This window comes from Callorhinus ursinus, unplaced genomic scaffold (assembly GCF_003265705.2).
Source record: "Callorhinus ursinus isolate GAN/ISIS: 27379988/994484 unplaced genomic scaffold, GSC_fseal_2.0 scaffold42, whole genome shotgun sequence".
In the NCBI taxonomy this organism is placed as follows: Eukaryota; Metazoa; Chordata; class Mammalia; order Carnivora; family Otariidae; genus Callorhinus; species Callorhinus ursinus.
In genome coordinates this window covers 6,568,873-6,588,049 of record NW_027397104.1, presented here as the reverse complement: position 1 = coordinate 6,588,049, position 19,177 = coordinate 6,568,873, and the positions used below count along the sequence as shown (strand labels likewise).

The following is a 19,177-nucleotide window of genomic DNA, read 5'->3' as shown; positions in this document are numbered from 1 at the left end:
TGCTGACTAAACAAAGTGAAGGCTAACTCATTATGTTCATATTTTGGGTACATTTTCTCAGGGCCAAAAAGTTACTAGTGGGTAAATCATAGTCTGACCAGCTATTAACGTTTTTCTAAAAAGATAGTTTTAATTATCTTCACCATGAGTGAGAGTTTTAAACACGATGGAAAAATCACATACACTTGAGCCCAACTGGAGGACATACAGAGAATTCACACTAAGGTGATGAGGGTACGAATGAGTTTGACTACAGAGGAAATATCTGAGAATACAGATTGCTGCCATAAACACCTACAGGATGAGTCAGGCTGCAGAAGTTAGAAACAATCAATAATTACTAAGATGGAAGGAAGACAGAGCAGGAGGAAATTGAAGGAGAACCCTTAGAATGGATTTTCAGGAAAGAGTCCTCTGACCATAAAAACTGTAAGTTTTTAGAATAATCTATCTACCACAGGAAGCTGTGAAAGTGCCATCATTTAGGACACCCAGGGATTAGACAGGATCCCAGAACCACTAAAAGCAAGTGTTAGCAGATACATTAGTGGGGAATGAAGACAGTAGCTTTTCCATTGTTTATTCCCATCAGTACAACTTAGCGGAAGTCTTCTTTGTCCTTGAGTAACCTTTCAGATGTTTGTTAAAAGATGCAGATTTTCACCCCGTTGACTCAGTTATGCTTTTTTTGACCTTCATGTTTCTGTTGGATTTGTTCAGGTCTCATGTATCCTGAAGAGTCACCGGTGTGGAGCTTGTGATTGTGACAAAGAGATTGTTTGTTTTAACATACTCACCGAGGAAAAATTAGAACATACAGATATGCAGTTAAGTATCACCGATATCCTAAGTACTCAGGGATGAACATGTTAACATTTCTATGAAGAAACTTCCCAATATTTCAGGTATGTGTGTGTGTGTGTTTATATAGGTTTGTGTTCATAGAGATTATAATTATACTATATAGATTCTTCTGCAATTTCCTTACTAATTAAATATAATGTAATCATCCTCATGAAATTAAATAATCTTCTAAGTATTATAATACAGATTGCATCCACAGTATTGATTTATAACTATTAATTATTCTCAATTGCGGGACCCTGGGTTGTTTCTGATTTCTTACTATTATATAAAATGTGATGCTGTCTACTCTCATACATCAATTTTTATCAAAGCTTTAATCATTTCTTTAAGAGGAATTCTTGAATCGCTGAGGTAAAGGGTTTGCATGTTTAATTATTTAGGTACCCTTCAGTTTGAATGGAGTGTTCGGGAGGGTAGAATGCAGGCTGTTGTCCATTTCCACCACCCAAACCACCCAAACCACCCCCGCCACCGGCCCGGCCCGGTGGGGTTGGCTCTCGCAAAAGCTGCCTGGGGCAGGGCCAGCTGCATTGACTGTCATTTCTTTGCTGCTGGTGCTGGGCAGATGTCCCACCGCCTTTGCCCCTGCTGGCCCATTTGCTAGCACTCTCACGGTAGCTTGGCGTAACCTACTTCATGGTGCCTCCAGTGTGGCCCAGGGTCTACTTACGGGAGAATCATTTGAGGTGTATGTTTAAAAAATGCAGGTTCAGAATCTCTGGATGTGAGGCCCCCAGATGTGTTTTTCAGCAGGTACCTCAGTGATTCTCACGCACATCAAAATTTGAGAGTCCTGGAATTCTTTGGCCACTGGCCCTATGTATTTCTATTTTATTTGGTCCTCGGGAGAATGGACTAGAGTTAATCACTCATCTGTTCATGTACCACAATCATCACTGAGGTATAGGTGACATACAAAAATCTGACCCTGTTTAAAGTTTACAATTTGATCACTTTTGACATATCTATACACCTGTGAAACTATCTCCACAATCAAGATAAACATTTCTCATCCCCATTTCTTTCTCCACCATAGGTATTAACTTGAACTTCTGTGATTCCTTCCAATCCACTTCCACTGTTCCATATATTCTTAAAAATACATTATATGGTGAAAAAAAAACAGGTTTTTTTTGGCTATTTTTAATGACTGAAACCAAACAAATCTAAAACCACAGCTTCTGGAAGAACCACTTGTTCTTGCCGGTCTTGTACCTCTCCTCGAACTTCACCTTGGCCTCTTGTCGGGCCTTTCGTTTAAGAGCAAGGTCTCTGAAGACATCCTTGTTGACAACAGTCTTGTCCAAGGGGATATCCACAGAGCGTCAGTCTGCTTGTGTGACCACAGGCTGATTCCATGTGGATGAGTTTCCTTATCTGTAAAATGGGATTCATAGAACTACTTCACATGATGACTGTGAAGATTTGATAGATAAAATAGGCAAAATAATCATTAGAGTGCTTGCCAGAGAGGAAACTCTTAGAAGTGTTTAGTATTGTTATTGTCATGATTATTTCCAATTAACATTTCCATCAAAAGCTATTTTCCCTTACCCTAGATGACAATATTATCACAAATATATTTGTAAATTTAATAATGTTATATTATTGTTTTAATTTTCCTTTCTTTGATTAATAATAGGTAGGGTATTCACCATATGGGTATTGGTCATTTGTATTCTTTCCTTTGTGCCTTGCTTGGTCATAGGACTTTTTTTGGCCTATTTTGCTGCTGTAGTTTCTAATTTACTTACTGATTTGTATAAGAGCTGCTTCTTTCCTGTCTAATAGGACAACAACCTCTTGCATGCTTTTAGGCAAAATGTGTGTGACATTAAACAATTTCCAAAACAAAAACAGCCATACATTTCCTCCCACATTTTCCGGAGTACTATTCTTAGGATGTGAATCTAGCGGGACATTTTTTACACTTTTATACACCATTCCCCAAAGATGTGGTTTTCAACCTTTTAAATTCTCATTTCAATTCTAATGTCTTACATTTCTTTGACTTAATGAGTTCTTTTTAATAACTTATCTGTTTTGACTTCAATCTAACTCCAAAATATTGATATTTTTGGGCCTTCTGTAAAAAAAGGCAATTTTCCAATTTTCATATAAAAAAAGCTTCACACTATTAACATGCCTTTATTCTCTGGGCTAAATAATGCCAAATGTTTTGCTTTTTCCTCATTAAACTAATTTTCCAAATCTTTAATGACACATAATGTAGCATATCATTTACAGACATAATATTTAGAATCAACATGTACTCAAATTCTTATTCAGTTCAGTAAATTTGGACAAATCCATATGTCTGAGCCTCATTTTTCTTACATGTAAAATGGAAAAAAATAATATCTATCTCAAAGAAGCAGTATGAAGGTTAAATAAGATAAAGCATGTGGCAGTTTAGGTACTTAATAAATGGCAGTTATAGTTTAACACTGAATTATTATCATTGTTTTCCAATGAACCTTCCTCCAGTTATATGATTATATAAATTATTCCTATCTTAGCGAATATCAACAGCAGTCATTCACCTAGTTTTGAAATTAGAAATATTGGAGCCACCCTCAGATCCTTCTGCTCTTGCATTCCTTACATCTAATCTCTTGTCAAGTCCTGCCAAGATAGCAACAGACTTGGCTTCACCTCCATCTACTCTGTTCCATCCCCAATGCTGGTGCCTCCATCCAGAACCCTCATTATGTCTTGTCTGGACCTCTATGAAGATAGGCACCCTCAAAGTCTATCTTTAAACTCTTGCTCATGGACTATTTCTAAATCATAAATTTAAGTTTGGCACTGGTCAACTACAATACTTTCCCATTTCTTAGAAGGAAAAGTTGAAATTATTGGGTATGGAATTTGAAGTCTTTAACACGATGACCTCAATCTAGTCATGTGGTTTTTATCCTCAGCCTATTTCCCTACATCAATGACCCTTTTAAATTATTTTGCAGTGTAATCACAAACATCTTTGCGATATCCAGCATATTCTGTGCACACTTATAGATTAGGGCCTTTGCTCAAAAAAAAAAAAAAATCCTACCTAAAACAGAAAATATTCTTTAATTCATTCAAGATTAATGGAAGGGAAATTAATATTTACTGAGCATCAAACAAATGCCAAGCACATTTAAAAGTTAAAATAATCCTGTGAAGTAAATATTACTAGTACCATGTTATAAGGGATACAACTAAGTATTTTGCCCAATTTCACACATGTAAGCAGCAGAGCTGGGATTCCATATTCTTTCCACTTTCCCAAAATATTAATTAGGTATCTACTCTGTGTCCTGTAATGGAATACTGTGGACATAAAGATGAATTAAAAGCAGATGCCTACTCAAGGAGATCACGGTCTAGTGGAACAAAGCTCAGATATGTCTTATTTATGAGGACATCCATGTTTCCACCAGCTGTGTTGGTGGCATAACCACGTTCCGCAATTTGATAATCCATGGCTGCTCCATTACCTGCCATGACTTTTCACTCTAGGTCCTTATCTGGTTGTGCACTTTCAGAAAAGGTAAGAACCTTAATTTACATAATAAATTAGCATCTTTACTGCTTTGAGCAGCGTAAGAAAAGGCTTGAGAAAAAAGTAGAGGATTGAAATGAATGGCCAAATAGGACTTTAGGCTTGCTCTAATTTTCTTTAAATATGTATGTATCATCATGGAGAGTTCATTGAGTGGCTGCTATTTTCTGTTCTACACATGGGAAATTTGATGTAGATAAAAGGCAGACTATCTAAGCAGGAAGAAGAACAGAGATGGGAATTCGAATTGCTTGCATACTTGGTCTGTTGCTTTTCTTTCAAACTACATTGTGTCACCCTTTCATAAAATTATAAAGCCAATGTCAATGGTAGACAGATAGATGAATAGATAGATTTTTCTTATGATTGAAAAAAACCAAAGTGTTAAAAAAAATTCCCATATGCTCAACTGCAAAGATTACTCCTACTAAGGCTTATAAAATGTAAAATTTGAGAGGGAGAGAGAGACCTCCACGGGGTCCTGAGCCCACTGGTCAGAAACTACTAGCATAGCAGAAGGAAAACAGAAGACCAAGTTTTAACTAGCTATCTGATATGCCTGCATCATTTGGGTGTTATCATTGGTTTTCCCATCTTAGAAGATAATAGTAACAACTTGCTCATCTCTCAAAACCATTAGAATAAAATAGGTAAAGCATATAAAATTTTTAAAATCAATGAAGCACTACCAGAGTTTCTGGTATTATTATTATAGTACTACTTTTATAACCAGAGATCTATGGATTATGGAATTAAATATCAGAATGAGAATTTAGAACTGAGAAGAACTCTACTACTACTTTCTCATTCTATAAATTAGGACACTGAAGTTCAGAATAGCTAAATGGCTGCCTAATGTCATATAGGTATTGCTTAAAATGCCACATAAGCACATGTTCTATTTAGTTATAAACACTGCTGGTTATTTAACCCAACTAATCTTATTAATGTCTGCACCTTAATCAAGAAAAGTGGACACTGTTGAGGATAGGGACATGGGTATCATCATATATGGGTACTGGTATGCATTTTATAAGATGCCTTGAATCAACTGTGTATACATTATCTACATATCAGAATCTCTGCCCTTAAATAAAATGCATTGATCAAAGATATATTACAGCAGTAAATGGGTTTGTAGAGATAGAGGCATAAATTTAGGTATCTAGATTAAGGTATATAACTAGACCCATTAAGCCTTTTTCATATACCAAGAAAGAGGAGCACAGACAGCTTAAGTAATTTTCCTAGAATAAATCATACAGATAATAGATGACAGAGTCAGGACTTGAGACTGAATTTTACTAACTCCAAAGACATTTTTGTCCCTATAATACATAGTACTATATGTTAATGTAATATTACATAGTAGTTTCTATATAATATTAAAAAATTACAGTTAATTAACAGGCAGTTTGGAGAACATTCTACTGGAACTTAAGTAGGAGAAATTACTTATAACTTGAAGAAAGATGGGCAATTTCAGTCACTCTAAGGGTGAGTAGGACACGGTGAGATGGCCAGAGAATGCAAGAACAATCAGGTAAGTGAAAATTTCAGGGGCAAAGGCATGATACCCGAAAGATCAAGACATTCTTAGAGGTAGAACGGTCCATGTGGGTACAGTGGAAGTGGGTAAGCTTAAAAGATCTATGGGGTTATTTCTGACCTCATAATCTTAGTGCCTAATAGATTGACCGATAGAACCAAATTGATGAATAAATGAGTGAATGGATATGATGAGAGAAGGAAAAGGAGAGCTTCATTATAAAAAGTCTTAAATTCCATGCTAAAGATTTCAGAAATTATCTTTATATTTTGATGGCCAATTGAAATATTTTAAGCAGATGTGTGACAAGGTTAGATTTGTATTCTAGAAAAATCCCTCAGGTTGCAGAGAATAAGATGGTCTGGGAGGATTAGAGATATAGACAACATATAAAAAATTTTTGTTAATGAACTAGAAAAAGATAAGGAAAACCCACTAGATGCTTGATAATGTCTTTAAACAATTCTCAGAGAGAAGAGCTATGGAGAAGGACAAATAATGTGGCAAGTTTGGGTTCTATTGAATTACAAGTGCTATATATTCAGGTATATTCTAAAAAATGAGTACCTATAACTTCAAGTTGCCAGCATTTATTATTTAAAGTCTAAAGCAGAAAAATGGAGAAAATATAATTCAATAGGGATATCGAGAAGAAGATGATAATAGAGGAAAGTGAGAAAGAACATTCAAAGAAGAAAAAGGAATGGAAGAAAGTAACATCCTGGAAGCCAAGAGAATTTACAGACAGAAGGGGTGATCAACAGTTCTTTCTTGGTTTGCCTCTCTCTCTCTCTCTCTCTTTTTTTTTTTTTTTTTGCTTCTTTGTTTTGTTTCTTAAATTCCACATATGAGTGAAATCATATGGTATTTGTCTTTCTCTGACTGACTTATTTCACTTAGCATAATACTCTCTAGCTCCACCCATGTCATTGCAAATGGTAAGATTTCATTCTTTTTGATGGCTGAGTAATATTCTATTGCATATATATACACCACATCGTTTTTTAAAAGATTAATTTGTTTATTTTAGAGAGAGAGGGAGCACAACCAGGGGGAGAAGTGCATGGAGAGGGAGAGAGAGAATCTCCAGCAGACTCCCTGCTGAGCACAGAGCCCAATGGGGGGCTCGATCCCAGGACCCTGAGATCATGACCTGAGCTGAAATCAGTAGTCAGCCGCTTCACCAACTGAGCCACCCAGGTGCCTCTACACATCTCCTTTATCCACTCATCTATCAATGGACACTTTGGCTGCTTCCATAATTTGGTTATTGTAAATAATGCTGCTACAAAGCAATTTTGAAAGAAGAACCAAACAAAAAGAACAATTCCAGAATTCAAGTTATACTACAAAGCTCTAGTAATCAAAACAGTATGGTACTGGTACAAAAATAGACACATAGATCAATGGAACAGAATAGAAAATTCAGAGAAGGCAGTTACATTTGAGTGATATTTATTTTTTAAAACATGGACAAAACTTAATAAGCTCTTATAGTCTCAGGACTGGGGGAGGGGTGCTGTTTGTGATCATGTATCTGATGTTAAGTGCCCTAAATATTTCTCTATCAGGATTGAATTACAAAATTATATTATAAATTGTACAGCCTACATGTCCACTTTAATTTATAATTACTGGTGATATACTATATTTACAGGCATCAAAGTTGGCTGGTTCAGATGCCTGCATCATCAAGAATGGAAATTTAACCTATTTATGGCTAAAATTTCCTTGACTTTGAAAAAGACTTACTCTACCACTAAGCAGTCTTCTAGTCCTCAAGCAGCAGTGCTCCCTCAATTGTATTTCAAAATACTGTAGTCAGAAGAGACAAAGATCAATTTGACTAAATGGAAGGACAATTTTCATATTGTTTGGAACTAGATGGAGAATGTACCCAAAATTTTGGGAAAAATATAATGATCCAAGGGCAAGATCATTTTTATGTTAAGACTATAGAAGAACATTTAAAAACTCAGCATTTAAATGCCTATCCTCCTTGTTAGAAGGTACTTCTTTTTTTTTTTTTTTAAAGATTTTATTTATTTATTTGAGAGAGAATGAGAGATAGAGAGCACGAGAGGGAAGAGGGTCAGAGGGAGAAGCAGACTCCCTGCTGAGCAGGGAGCCCGATGTGGGACTCGATCCTGGGACTCCAGGATCATGACCTGAGCCGAAGGCAGTCGCTAAACCAACTGAGCCACCCAGGCGCCCTAGAAGGTACTTCTGCTCCTTACTTTCCATACCCTCATCAAGTGTGCTCCTAACCTCACATAATGTGAGCCTTTGTTGTTGTGGATCTGAATTCTAAAAAACTCTAACAATTCAAATTCTAAAGAGTTTGAGACTCACTTATAAGATAATTTTTCATTGATATACTTATTCATATCCACATACTTACCCATATATTTATAATATGTTGAAATATTCCATTTAAAAGGGAAATTTAGGTAAAAGAGAACTATTGTGATCTATACTATTCAGAACTACTCAGTTAGTAGACTAACAATTCATCTCCCTGGGAAATGGAACATAAAACAGTTGAGTATAGTTCATAAACTAGGAAATAAGAAATTCAGTTGAATTAATGAAGTTCTGAATAGACTTTATTCATTTTCCTCTAAAAACTGCTGCTGTGTACTTTATTGTGTTCACTTCTCCGTTAGAAAAAGTAGAGCATTCAAGGGCTTTTTCATAACAGAATTTAAGATTTCCAACTGTATGCTCTGAAGAATAGACTATAGCAGTCAAAACGCATATTACTGCTTCTACATGCTTAATATTTTAGGGAATTTTTATTTGATATGTTTAAAGTATTTTATTACTACAAGCTAACAAGCAATGTCTTTAGAGTCCATAATTATGTAGAAGGTAAAATATTTTTTTTCTTTTGTAGCTTTTTAAAAAAATGAAATTTGAAATGGAATGCATTAGACGGCTCACAGCTTACTCTAGGTTTTTAGCTATTTGTCCAGGTACGGCCCTATCATATCTTATTACTGTACCTAAGAATAATGTTTAACTTTATCCTTTTTTAAAAATTTCTTTGCACCACAAATTTGTGCTCCTTTTAAAAATTTGAGTGTTTATATTTTAGCCATGGCACAGTTTGTGGAAAATCTTTGATGGGAACTGTGAAAGCTTGTTGAAAGTCACAGTTTAAGATTAATATAAGCACCTACAAAAAATACAGACAATTCATAGTGGTTCCTATATTTGTTCCTATAAAATAAAAGTGATATCAAGACACAGTATACTCTAAATATCTTTTTTTGACAAGTGAGATTTACTTTTAATTATCTCTGATATCCTTTAGATAAGTACATGTCACAAATAACTTGGTAAAAATAATGAGGTCTTGGTTGCATGAGACCTCCTTCTAGCTATGTGTAAATGAAATCTTCCTACTGGGAGTATTACTACTGTAACTTATCTGAAATATTTAACATCAAATACGAATGCTAATATTAATATCTAAGTTTACTCTAATAAGTATCATATTTATGGATTTATTGAAATAAAACCCAGTCACATATTATAGTTCATTTTTTTTGCTTCTTTTGTTTTGTTTTGTTTTGTTTTGTTTTTACTTTTCTTGACAACTTGACAACTATCAGTTACTATAAAACAAGTTTCATGCACGTTTGGGGCTTTATTCTCACGGATAATGCCAGAGAATAAGTTCTATAAATATATTTATACTTTACAGAGTCATTGCCATGAAGGATGTGCCTATATGACAGTAAACATGCAAAAAGTGAAATCTGGCTTTCATTCAATTCCCAAGATTTCTCACTCCCAGAATAATCAATTTTTGGAAACCTGAAAAATGTATGTAAATATTTCCATTTTTTTTCTGGAATATTTTACATTGTTACTCTATGCTTTTCTAAAAGTTTCAAGTAATTATCAGCACACTTGATGAAGGGTATGTAAGAATATATCCAGCATAATAGCTGCTAGAAAGCTGACCAGAAAGAGCGGTGTAATCTGTGGGTTGTCCAAACCCTTGCGACCCACAGAAAACTTTATGTGGCATCTTTAATGATAGGTAACCATCTTACACAAGGACAGTTTATTTCTATTCTAAAACCACAGCAAAAACGCAATGGCTCGTTCCACATGGACTTCAATCTTTTTTTCTAAGTATAAAGTATATAAACCCAGAATTTTATTTACTTATTTTAAGATTTTATTTATTTATTTATTTGTGAGAGAGGGAGAGAGAGAGCACAAACAGGGTGAGGGTCAGAGTGAGAAACAGATTCTCCACTGAGCAGGGAGCCAAATGTGGGACCCGATCCTGGGACTCTGGGATCATGACCTGAGCCAAAGGCAGATGCCCAATGACTGATTCACCCGGGCACCCCTAAACCCAGAATTTTAGAGAGTAAAAGGGATCATAGATTTTATGTAGACTAGTGGTTCTCAGATATTTGGGTTACAAAGATTAAAATTTTAAAAGAAATATAGCAAAAACACTGAGGTGGAAGAAAATAAAGACTGGTCCGTTTTTCATGGAATGCAACACTTTAAACAGAGATGAATGAATAAAAGAAAATGTGGTGTATACATGCAATGGAATACTATTTAGCCTTTAAGAAGACAAAAATATTCTGCAGTATGTGCCGTGTTGTATTACCCTTTAGGATGCTATGCTGAGTGAAACAAGACAGTAACAGAAAGGCAAATACTGTATGATTTCACTTATCTGAGGTATCAAAAATGGTCAAATTCATAGAATCGAAGAGTGGAATAGTGGTTGCCAGGGGCTGAAGGAAGTGGGAAATGGGGAGTCACTAATCAATGAGCATCGACTTTCAGTTAAAGAAGATGAGTAGGCTCTAGAGATCTGCTGTACAACCTTATGCTTGCAGTCAACAATAATGCACTGTACACATAAACATTTGTTAAGAGAAGGATCTCATGTTATGTGTTCTTACCCCAATAAAATAAAGTTAAAAAGAAAGTACCATTATTATAAGTTATTCAAAAATTTTTACCCCAAATGCTAATATTAATACTAATAATACAAACGGAATGAAGGACAACCTGGTAGATACATTTTAATTTTCTAAAAATCTCATGAAATGCAATAGTGGATTGTCACTCCTGTTGTTCGTGAGGTAATCTTTATTTTTTTTTTAAAGACTTTATTTCTTTGACAGAGAGAGGCAATGAGAGAGGGAACACAAGCAGGGGGAGTGGGAGAGGGACAAGCAGACTCCCCCCTGAGCAGGGAGCCCGACGGGGGGCTTGATCCCAGGTCCCTGGGATTATGACCTGAGCCAAAGGCAGACACTTAATGACTGAGCCCACCCAGGTGCCCCTGAGGTAATCTTTAACATGTCCTACCAGGGCACACACTCTACCCTGCCTTCTCAACCAGCCACATCTCTCACTCCCATTGTTTTTTGCCCTCCAACTTCCCAGACTTTCTTTTGGTTCCTCCAGAGCAGTGGTCTACAAAGTGAGATAAACAAAGACACAGGGGGTCACAAGATAATATTACATTTTGGTGATGGTGAAAATATTAGGATTTATTTTGACATTTATCTACAAAACTGTTAAAGTAGACTTCACTGACGTTTTCGGTAAGGATTACCGCCTTGATACCTCGGTCTGTCGGAGGGTGCCCCATTACAAAGTGGAGCAGCTTTTTGGGGAAGCATGGTGCTTGCAAGCCTGCACTGCTAGATGGCTTCAATCTTACTCTTCTGTCCATTTCCAGAATATTTTAAAGCACTGCAGTTGATGCAACACAAGATTTCTTTAAAAAAAATAAGTTTACCCTTTTAGTAAGGTTTTATTGAGGTTGGTTTTTAAAAACATTGCTTTTTATAATAGAGTATTTATAGATCTTTGGAAATAAGACGGGCAGTGACTATCAAAATCTTCTGTGATGTCCAAAGTTTGCTAGTTAACACATGGCGAAATTCTTAGAAGAATTATTCTACATAAAGATGAATTCCTGTTTTCCTTTTCAAAAAAATGTGCTCATTTCTGTCAAATGCTTCTCTTCAATTTCAAGCCTACTAATCATTTTTTAAAACTAAAATTGCCTAGCCTATTTGAAGTAACTTTGATGTTTTAATGAGTGAAATGGCTAATAATGCTCTCTTTTAAGGAAACTCTTGTTATGGATGGAGCTCTTTTGAAGACAGATGTTTGGAAGTGTTTCCATCATTATTATATAGATGTTGGAAGTTATGTGATTGTACCAACCATAAATGTTCTCATCTCTGCACACTTGATGTCTTTGGAGGCAAAGTTTTCTAATCCCTTAGAATTTTTTAAATACAGAATTTCTGTGGATTTGAGATTTATTTGTTAAAAATTGAATATTCAATACACTCTGATCAGTTTTCTAGACAGCTGACTGATGCCAGGAAATCACAAATTGCTAGGCAATTTTTAATAAAAAATTTTGCTTCCTGGGCAAATGGATTATAAAATCATATTCATAATTTTCTAAGTTTGACTAATCATGTAATTTTCCTATTTAGATATGCTCCTTTGTGGACCATTATGTTTTAAAGCTATAATAGCCATTAAAATTAGTCATCAAAATAAACTGGCCACAGAAAGACTTTTAATCACTGTATCACAAAGTACTGCACCAAGATTTTCAAAAATAAAAATGTGTAATCTATTTACCACAGTGCTCTTTTTTGTTGTTAGAATGGAAAGGTTTCTGTACACTTCATGTAATATTGATTATTTTTGTATTACATACACCATATAAATACAATAGTACACATATCCTACTCATGGAAAAAGAAACAAACAAATAGTGTGGTCAAATTTTTTAACCGCTTGTTCTACATAATCAAAATAAAATTGGGAGACCCCTGCTTTCATCAGTTGTGCTTCCTGCCTCTTCAGGATGTTACTCATGCCTTGCCACTTGCCTGAAAGGTTCTCAGCCTCCTCCTTTAATCTCTCACGATCATTACTTACCTCCTGCTCATCCATATCTCAGCTTAAATGCCACTTTCTTAGAGAAGCTTTATCTGATCTCCTTCAGAAAAGTTAATTATTGGACTCTCCTGTGGCTCTTTCTACTTTATCTCCGTAGTACTTACACACAGTATGTAATTTTCTATGCATTTCTGTGATTATTTGTTTAATGTTTCTGCCCCCACCCCGCTCTCCAAAACACCAGGCTCTCAGCGACAGGAAAAGAGAGTCCCTGCATTCCTAGTACCTTAGCAGCCTCAGACATGTAGTAGATATTCAGTGAACATTCCAGTCATATGTGAATGAATGAATTGTCCTTGCAAACTTTATTATGAAGAGCAATTCAAGGACCAGTGTTTGGCAGTCATAAGTTGGATTAACCTTTTCATTTGTACAGATAACACAACTGAATCCTGAAGAGATGAAATTATGCCTGTTATATTAAATTATTATGCCTACACTTCAGAAACAAGAAATTAGGCCTCCTCATTCCCAACCCAGAGATATTAATACTCTCATGTTGTATCAGTTTTTATACCACATTGATTTCTTGGGATCTGTTCTTTCCCTCTGAGTCAGTTATCAACTTCTCCATTTCAGAAATTATGTTTCATCCAGGGTTTTGTGTGTCATGAACTTTATACAATTCTGAGGATCCTCATTAAGCAAACTAAATAAAAACAAAATTGGACACAAAACTGAGTTGGTACAATACGTGGTTGAATATACTGGCTGTAATTGGATTTTTTTAATTGCTATACCATGGTAGCTATAAATAAATTAACTAATTACAAAGAAGTAACAGAATCATGGATAGTATACTTCTAAAATAAAACATCTGCAACTCAACCTCCCTCTAGCTAGGTCGCAATAATGAGGCTACTCCAAAGCTGATTGACTTGACAGGAAGGAGCCACGTGACAGTGAAAGTTGGAGAGGAAAGAGACAATGATATTAACTAACTTGGTTACAATGACTTAATTTTGCAAATTTTTCAAGACATAAAATTCTATGAACATAGCGTTTGAGCCCATCCCAGAGCCCTGGAAGGGGAGAGTAGAAATGAAGCACCTTTAAAATTAAGCTCTATTAGCTTTGGGGGTGCCTGGGTGGCTCAGTCAGTTAAGCATCTGCCTTTGGCTCAGGTCATGATCTCAGGGTCCTGGGATCGAGCCCCACACTGGGGGGGGGGGGGGTCCCTGCTCAGCGGGGAGTCTGCTTCTCCCTCTGCCTGCTGCTCCCCCTGCTTGTGCTCTGTCTCTCTGTCAAATAAATAAGATCTTTAAAAATAAAATTAAATTAAATTAAAAAGCTCCATTAACTTTATAATAAACACTCCTCTGCTGATATATTTTGTGTAAGAGCTGTTGAAGTTTGCTCTCCTTGACCTGCTCCATTTGTTCCTACTCTGTATTGCGTATGCTCAGCAAATTGAATTTATCAAATTGCCAAGTTCCTAACACCATCCCAGTAGCCGGTTCACTATTTTTCCCACCCTCCTATTGATTTATTTCTTTTGGTTTCTCTCCTTCGGGATTTTATTCACTTCTGGAGATAGAAAAACCATGTCCTGAATTTGAACATTTAAAAGCTTCTCTGGAGAGCCTTTTCACCTCTGAGTCAAGTTCAAAACATTTATTGCTCTAACAGCATAAAATGGCACACTAGGGTACAACTCCTAGTGCTCAAATGCTACATATATGTATACTCAAGGTGTAACATTTAATCTTCTAAATTATGTACATTCTCTTTCATGAGGAAGGAAGTTATAAGTTAGCTACAGCCAAAAGATCAACCTGATTGCCCTACAGTCAGCAGGTGTCCCTCCGCTCTACGATGCTCTTCAGATGTTCACTCAACCTATTTCTCTACCCACCTCTGTGTCTTGCATCTCTGCCTATTGCACTTGGATCATCTTCCATAAATCTTTGACTTCCCCTATATTCACTTCAGTAAAGTAGACAGAGAACATCAGCTTTGGAAATAAATATACATTTAGTATTTATTAATTCCTCTTTAAAAATATATATATATTTGTATATTCAGCTCTCTGACTCTGACTGTAAACTCAATACACACAAAAGCTATTTCCTTTCTTCTTTCTGTTCTTCATATTGTCTAGTACAATGGCTTGGAAGTATGCAGCATTAAGTAGACTTATGTAAATTCAAACTAATTTGGACTGTCATTATGTTGATTACTTACCAGAATTTGAAAGGATAGCATTTTAGTACCAAAAGAAAAAGTTGTTAAAGCTCCTTATTAAAGAACTGTTCTTTGCCTGGTAAATCCTCCCTTGGTGTCCATGTCCAACCATTTAACTCAATGATCGCATATCCTTATTTTATCTTTTGGAGATTTAACTGCTAAAATATATCCTTATACATACATTCCATTTTTGAAAAAAAAAAAAATCCCACAGGTTGTCTCTGGCAGGATGGGTAAATTTCATAAAACTTAGGAATCTACCACAGAGGGTCTTCTCTGTGAAGCATTGTCATTTTGTTTGCCAACTCTGAAAGACTTTTCTTTCAAGAGCTGAGAATAATTGAAATTACAACTATACTCCCCAACCAAGAAACCAGACAGATATATGTCACCTAAATTAGAATATACTGGGTGTTATATGCAAGTGATATATCACTAAATTCTACTCCTGAAATCAATATTACACTACTTGTCAACTAACTAGAATTTATTTAAAAGATTTTATTTATTTATTTAATTGAGAGGGAGAGAGGGAGAAAAAGAGTGCATGAGCACAGAGAGGAGCAGAGGGAGAGGGACCAGCGGACTCCTCCTGAGTGCGGAGCCCAATGTGGGGCTCGACTCCATGACCCTGATATCGTGATCTGAGCCAAAATCAAGTCAGAGGCCCAACCAACTGAGCCACCCAGGTGCCCCCAGTTAACTAGAATTTAATAAAAATTTGAAAAAATAAAAAAGAATATACATTGAGACTTTTAGGTTACCATGATAGAGTAATATCACCCAATTATCTTCCTCCTTCATCCCAGATTTCCACAAAAATTAAGGAAAATAAAGGCAAAAAGGAATAAATCTATAAAAGTGGTAAGTACTAGCAAAGAATGCCAACGGTGGATTAGAAATTCTAAGGAAATTATTTAAAACATAATAGAAATGAAACTGTTTAAATGAAGAAAAATCATTCAAAGATCTAATAAAACAAACAGATATGAAAATTCAAGCGCCAGCTTCTCAAGTTCAGGCACTAAATTTCTTTCCCTTCATGGACACTCATGTAGAGAGAATTTATTATTTACCATGTTTTGAGCTAAGTTTCAGGAGCAATGATAGCAGTTGACCTTGTGAGTGTTAACAGAGTAACTAATTGAAAGAATTTATTTTATCTTTACAGTGTCCTTATGAATTTGATGTTGCATTACCATTTTAGAACTGAAAAAAAAAAAAGGTTTAGAGTTTACCCAATGTTATAATTTAAGGTAATGGTAAAGTTTTCATCTGAATTCAGGTTTACTTGGCTCCAAAGTACTTACAGTACTTGAAGTAACCACATGTAACTGATTTTCTTTGGACAGAGCTAACTGTGTCTTATACTCTGCCACTGTCCCAGTACTTGCTCATGATAGATTCATTATGCATTATGAATTCATGTTGAGAGTTTTAAAAATCTTAATGAAAGAATGAGACCCCAAAAACCACTTCTTTGTTTAACTCAAGAATGATGATAGTTAACTTCTGCAATGATGAAAGTTAATTACTAAAAAAATCCCCCAAACAAAAAATATGATAACCTTTGTCCAGTAGGGTGTTTTTCACTTCTCCATTCAGAAAATGTCAATGGACTATATGTGAAGTAATCAGGACATTAATCCAACAATTTCACAAGTAGCTGATGGACTAGTAATGGGCAAGAGAATGGTTTCTAAGGTAAAGTAAGAACAAAAGTATAGAATTTGATGTGCCATTTGGAGCTGGCCAAATGGAATCATTGAAAATGCTCTGAACTAGAAAATGAGAGGTTTATCCACTATCTCAATCCCCAGATGCTTCACTAGGTTTTGGTTTACATCCTGGAGGGAGACTTTCCTGAGGAATATACATTACATACTTAGGGGTGAAAATAAAGGCTGTGCAAAGTCTCAGGCCAGTGGATTTAGGAGAGAATTGATATGCATAATTCCTGTGAAATGAATTAACAATAGTTTCTGGCATCCTGTCCCTCTTCTCTCTCTCTCACACACACACACACACACACACACACACACACACACACACACTCAGGCACACACGCATGCACGCACCACACATTGGTCCTAAGAGTCCCAGCAAGAGCAAACTTGAGCTGCTTTTGTAGGGACAGAAAGAGAAAGATGAAATTATATTTCCAATCATAGCTAATCTTTTAATGTGAGTGTTCTTAATGTATCTGTCACACACAGATTCTAGAAAAATATATTATCCTATTTTGTTATTCAGTATTCATTGACTATTCACTATTTCAGTTTCAAATTGCTTTGTGCAGTTTAAGAAGAGTCCAGTTTGGGTAGAGAATATGGAAAATTTGTGTTATTTCTCACCCTAGTTGTTCCTTAGTGGGCCTGACAGATTTACATTCACCATTGTTGGGGCCACCCCTCAAATCACCCCCTTTCCAATTCCTTCTTTCTTCCCAGACTGCCCTATCCATCTTGGTCTGGAATCTGCCTCCTACCCTCTAAGGCTTTCGAGACTGTCAATCATTTCTGTTATGTTAGGTGCTTGTTTTGTTTCATTTCTTATTTTTTTAAATTTTATTTATTGTTATGTTAATCATCATATATTACATCATTAGTTTTTGAGGTAGTGTTCCATGATTCATTCTTTGTGCATAACACCCAGTGCTCCATGCAGAATGTGCCCTCTTTAATACCCATCACCAGGCTAACCCATCCCCCTACCCTCCTCTCCTCTAGAACCCTCAGTTTCTTTTTCAGAGTCCATCGTCTCTCGTGGTTCATCTCCCCCTCCGACTTACTCCCCTTCATTCTTCCCCTCCTCCTATATTCTTCTTTTTCTTTTTTCTTAACATATGTTGCATTATTTGTTTCAGAAGTACAGATCTGTGATTCAACAGTCTTGCACAATTCACAGCGCTCACCATAGCACATACACTACCCAATGTCTATCACGCAGCCACCCCATCCCTCCCACCCCCACCACTCCAGCAACACTCAGATTGTTTCCTGAGATTAAGAATTCCTCATATCAGTGAGGTCATATGATACATGTCTTTCTCTGATTGACTTATTTCACTCGGCATAACACCCTCCACTTCCATCCACGTCATTGCAAATAGCAAGATCTCATTCCTTTTGATGGCTGCATAATATTCCATTGTGTATATATACCACCTCTTCTTTATCCATTCATCTGTCGATGGACATCTTAGCTCTTTCCACAGTTCGGCTATTGTGGACATTGCTGCTATAAACATCGGGATGCACGTACCCCTTCAGATCCCTACATTTGTATCTTTGGGGTAAATACCCAGTAGTGCAATTGCTGGGTTGTAGGGTAGCTCTATTTTCAACTGTTTGAGGAACCTCCATACTGTTTTCCAGAGTAGTTGCACCAGCTTGAATTCCCACCAACAGTGTAGGAAGGGTTCCCCTTTCTCCACATCCCCGCCAACATCTGTCGTTTCCTGACTTGTTAATTTTAGCCATTCTGACTGGTGTGAGGTGGTATCTCATCGAGGTTTTGATATGGATTTCCCTGATGCCGAGCGATGTTGAGCACTTTTTCATGTGTCTGTTGGCCATTTGGATGTCTTCTTGGAAAAATGTCTGTTCATGACTTCTGCCCATTTCTTGATTGGATTATTTGTTCTTTGGGTGTTGAGTTTGATAAATTCGTTATAGATTTTGGATACTAGCCCTTTATCTGATAGGTCATTTGCAAATATTTTCTCCCATTCTGTCGGTTGTCTTTTGGTTTTGTGGACAGTTTCTTTTGCTGTGCAAAAGCTTTTTATCTTGATGAAATCCCAATAGTTCATTTTTCCCCTTGCTTTCCTTGCCTTTGGTAATGTTTCTAGGAAGAAGTTGCTGTGGCTGAGGTCAAAGAGGTTACTACCTGTGCTCTCCTTTAGGATTTTGATGGACTCCTGTCTCACGTTTAGGTCTTTCAACCATTTGGAGTCTATTTTTGTGTGTGGTCTAAGGAAATGGTCCAGTTTCATTTTTCTGCATGTGGCTGTCCAATTTTCCCAACACCATTTGTTGAAGAGA

At 36.2% G+C, this 19,177-nt stretch overlaps 1 long non-coding RNA gene across 3 annotated transcripts in view; it reads left to right on the top strand.

Moving 5' to 3' along the window:
- The window catches only part of LOC112809615 (uncharacterized), a 115,048-nt gene that overhangs the window by 56,842 nt on the left and 39,029 nt on the right, over positions 1-19,177 (top strand). For all 3 annotated transcript variants that reach the window (XR_003204625.2, XR_012374946.1, XR_012374947.1), the window contains one exon: positions 721-905. This is a non-coding gene — a long non-coding RNA (uncharacterized lncRNA). The remainder of the gene's footprint in view (positions 1-720; positions 906-19,177) is intronic.